Raw genomic sequence first — 4,872 nt, forward strand, 5'->3', positions numbered from 1 at the left:
ATACCAAAATTAATATACTGTATGTCTTTTGTTGTTGTTGGCAGTATCCAAGGAAACGTGGGAGATTAACCTGAGGCTGTGTTGAGGACATGTTTGGATGACAGCCATTGCCCAATCAGTGATAAAGCAGAAACACACCCAGGTTCACCATGTCTGTGAACTGAAATATGTCTGAAAGAATAAGCAGCAAGAAGAAGAGTAAGTTCCCATGTCCAGGGGCCATATATTTCGTAAGGCCATACACCAGTAAATCACAAATCAACGCTAAATTGAATATGCTGTGTGTACTTTTGTGATGAACAAATCATTTATATTGAAACACAACCTAACTGATAGATGTTTCAATGTTTTAGAGACTCCAGAGTTTATGGGGCGTCTGTTTAGTGTGTGTGTGTGTGTGTGTGTGTGTGTGTGTGTGGGGGGGGGGGTGGCTGAGGCCTTCTGCATACTGTGCACAGAGCTCTCCCAATGGGAGAGGAACTTTCTGGAACACATGGAGGTCTGGTTCATAGGGGCCCTGGATCAGATCATCACCAGCAAGGCAACAGCTTTGGAGAAAGGAGGTGACCCTCTTGGTGTGCCGAAGGAGGAAGCCATGTCTGAAGTCAAGGTAGAGGTTGACAAAATCCGGTCAACACTGGAGGATAACTTGAAGAAGGATGACCTCCACAGAGTGTATATTGAGAGGTACAAGCCCCACTTTTAAAAGAGTTTGAATGCGCTCCAGGAACGGGCAACGAGTGAGATGATGAAGAAGCTACAGAGTGCTATAGAAGATCAATACTGTCCAATCAATACTGATGAGCTTTCAGACAGTATTGGATGCTAAGGAGGAGGTGAAGTTGCATGCACTGATGGAGAGCAGCAAGCTCAACAACTCTCCTCTAGAGGACATTCACCTGGAAGAGGAGTTTGAAGGTTTGTGGTCTGAGTCGCTCTCTAACTTTTGACATTAGACCTGAAAGAGGACATTACTGCTAGGGTGATCCAAAAGCTGAAAGAGAACCTCAACAGCCGTGAACTGCACAAGAACATGCAGTCAAATTCAAGATGGTAGCCAGTCAGTCTGTCCATTTGTATGTGTGATCCTTGAGATCAGAGTATTAAGAGTTTTTATGTTTTAATGACCATGATCCTGTTAACAGAAGAAAATGCTTTGTGTGCGGAGGTGGATGCTGTATATAACAACTATTCTTTTTTAGATCTCAGTCTCTATTTTATGAAAATGACTTGTACAAAGATTTTGGATTGAGAAGTCCTTTATTGTTTTGTACGGAAATACCTCTAAAAACCGGCATTATGTATCTGTTACTGTGCCTGTCCTCTACTCAATGCCATCCCTGATTTAATAGGCTGAATGATCAATGGGTGAGTGAATTATCTTCGCCTTATGCCCTACAATTTGCAAACACTCCGACGAGACCATGTCAATACCACCAGGAACTCGGTCTCTCTCTACAATTACATTTGTACCACACTCAAACGCAACTGGACCTACACTTGATGGCATACTTCCAAAATCTCAAACTATTGATTGACTTTTTTTCTATGTCGAAAGACTCAAGTTCATTTTTTTGACAATGGTGCTGGCTCCACCAAGTCCTCACGCATTAGGCAACCGAGATATATTGTTATGCTTTTATTGTTGATCTCTGGTAATGTGCGACCAAACCCTGGGCAGGTAGATACCATGCAATCTCTACCGACTCCCTGTGATTTTAAAAACAGAGCAGGTTTTGGCCTCTTACATGTTAATGTCACGTCTATTTCCAAAAATAGACATGATTAGAATATGGGCCAAAATGACAAATGCAGACGTAATGGTTTTATCAGAAACTTGGCTAAAGCAATCTGTGTCAAATAACTTGAATGAAGTGAAGGATAAAGCCGATATTGTAAGGGCTTTTAACAAACACTTCATATCTGCTGGTTCAGTTTTTGATAATGGTGGTGCCCAGGCCTCTAATGTTAGCTCTGTTACACTCAACTATGATATAGGCCCTCGTGTGAACCATTTTAACTTTGAGCCTGTTTCTTATACTGAGGTCTATAAAACACTAACGTCTAGAGACACTAAACAGTCTGCAGGTCCAGACAACCTGGACCCCTACCTCTTACAGATAGCAGCTGGTATTATTACTGAACCTGTGGCTCACATTTTCAACTTGAGTCTCTTGACCAATTCCATAACAAGCATTTGGAAATCAGCTTATGTCCTCCCACTGCTAAAGGGTGGAGATCCCTCAGATGCTATTAACTATCATCCTATCTCTAAACTCCCTATCCTGGTCAACGTCCATGAATCCCTAGTGAACTCAGTTAACATACGTCTTCATTGAAAATAACATACTGAGCGGGGTTCAGTCTGACTTTAGATCGGGGCACAGCACCACAACTGCAGCTACGGCAGTGGTAAACAACAGCATTAATGCACTTGATAAAAGGCAACATTGTGCTGCTCTGGTTGTGGATTTATCTAAGGCCTTTGATTCAGTTGACCATGAATTGTTTCTAGCTAGACTCAGAAATATTGGTCTCAGTGAAGGGGCAGTAAATTGGTTTAGGAACTGTAAATTGGTTTAGGAACTATCTTTTTCTGACAGAACACAATGTGTGTATACTGACAATCACAAGTCTAGCTTTCTTGAGATTAATAGAGGTGTGCCCCAGGGTTCAATTTTAGCTCCTGTGTTGTTGTCAATTTTATTAATGATTTTGGAAATGGGATGCAACCAGCAATGATGATACAGTCATATATTTATGTGCTTCTTCTCTGGTTCAGGCTGTTGAAGAGCTCCAGACTGCTTTTCAGTCACTGCAGGCCTCCCTTTATGGTCTCAAACTGGCCTTGAATGTACAAAAAACTAAATACATGACCTTTACCAGAGAACGACACTCTGCCAGAGAACGTTAGCATTGAAAAAGTGTCATCCTACAAATACCTAGGTATTTGGTTGGATGACAAGTTGTCCTTTAAAGTTCATGTGGATAATCTTGTGACAAAGCTTAAATTGAAATTGGGTTTTTATTTTCATAATAAGGCTCGCTTCCCGCTTATGGATAGAAAGAAGCTTGTTCAGGCCACTTTTCTTTCTGTAATTGATTATGGTGACTTGTTGTATATGCATGCAGCCTCCTCTGTCTTACAGAGACTGGACTCTGTTTATCATGCATCCTTGCGCATTATTACAAATGCCAAGTCACTCACCCACCACTGCACATTGTACCAAATGGTAGGTTGGACCTCACATTATTTGCGCAGAAATATACATTTGTATGTGTTCATCTACAAAGCCCTTTTGGGTTAACTTCCTCTTTACCTCTGTAGTCTGGTCTCCTTCAGCACCAGCAGTTACCATACCCGGTCAGATAGGAGGTTGCTACTTAAAGTCCCCAGGACATTCACAGTATTAGGCAAGTCTGCCTTCTCTTCTTGTGCACCAGAGGCATGGAATAATCTACAATCCATGCTTCATCTAGATATGTTAGTGCCACTGAATAAATGTAAGATATTGATGGGAGACTCTGTTACAGAGGAGTGCAAATGTTCTTTTTTAAGCTGGATCATGTTGTATTGTTGTATGTTTTAATTATGTAATGTTAATGATTGTTGCTGTTGCCTTGGCCATGTCTCCCTTGAAAAAGAGACTCTCAATGGGCTTTTCCTGGTTAAATAAAGCTTAAAGAAAATAAGCTCAACGATATTGGCAAAAAGAACCCGTCTAGCTTTATTGTTTATGATGAGCACTTTGGTGACCTCAGCAGGTTAAAGCACATGCTTGAAGAGAACAACAGCTTGCAGAGATTAGAGGCACATAGGTTAGCGACAAGGATTACAGAAGAATACAACGACTTTGTGAGAGAGAAATCCGCGGTGGTAGCAGACTTCTCTGACACGTACATCACTGAGGTTCTAGAAATCATTGACAAGGCGTTAATTAAAGGCAAGCCCATGGAGATTAGGTTTGCGTTTGAAGTCAATCTGAAGGTTGATCTCTGTAGTAATGCTTGTCGCAACTTCCAGGAAATGCGCGACCACTATGCCAGAGTCAGAGATTTCCTTGTGTATCTAAATGGGAGGAAGAAAAGATTCCTGGGGGTGTCCATTTACCAGTTCTGTAAGCGGGACCAAGGTTACAGGGCAAGCCCAGACATTCACTACCATGATTCTCAAACCCTGGACTACATCTAAAGCCCTCTGGGCATTCCGATTATGGAGGAGATATGGAGGAGAGTGGTGATGATGCCCAGCAGTACTTCTCCCCTCAGGCCTTCAACTGCAACCTCCTGGAGGAGTTGATGCAGGAGGACTGCTTTGAGAGCTTCCTGGAGTACCTACTGTCCCACGAGAACTTTAGCCTCAAGAGGATCCAGGAGTGGTGGAATATCTCACAGGAACAGCCATGATAGATGAGTGGAGGCAGCAATGCCTGGGAGAGATCATAGGTAAGATGGAGGCAGCTGTCAGCCAGTCATCAGAGGGTGTTAGAGGGGTGCTGAGTGAAAATAAGCTGCTGCTTGCTGGAGGTGTGTCTCAACCCAGAGGTGGAAAGAGATGTGTCAGTCAACCGGAGATCAATGGAAGGGCCTCTCTTCCATATCACTACTGAACAGTCCCGCTTTGTAACATACCTGCTGGAAGCCTTGGCAGAGATGCGTCTGGCACGATCGCAAGAGTTCTCTCAAAACACAAACGTCATCGAGATCCTCCAGACCCTTCCCATCAAGCCCCAGAACAGCCGCTTCGACAGGGTGCGAGGGTGTGAGAAGCAATGCCCTTTCTGCAGGGCCCTGTGCGAGGCGGGTGAAAGCAATCATGAAGTACACAAAGCTCTTCTCCATCGGCCCAAGGGCCTGCTCTCCTACACGTGA

At 43.3% G+C, this 4,872-nt stretch overlaps 1 pseudogene; it reads left to right on the top strand.

Annotated features, from left to right (window-relative positions):
- Positions 1–367: 367 nt before the first annotated feature.
- Positions 368–4,872, top strand: LOC135545015 (interferon-induced very large GTPase 1-like; annotated as a pseudogene).

Source organism: Oncorhynchus masou, chromosome 9 (assembly GCF_036934945.1).
Source record: "Oncorhynchus masou masou isolate Uvic2021 chromosome 9, UVic_Omas_1.1, whole genome shotgun sequence".
Taxonomy (NCBI): domain Eukaryota; kingdom Metazoa; phylum Chordata; class Actinopteri; order Salmoniformes; family Salmonidae; genus Oncorhynchus; species Oncorhynchus masou.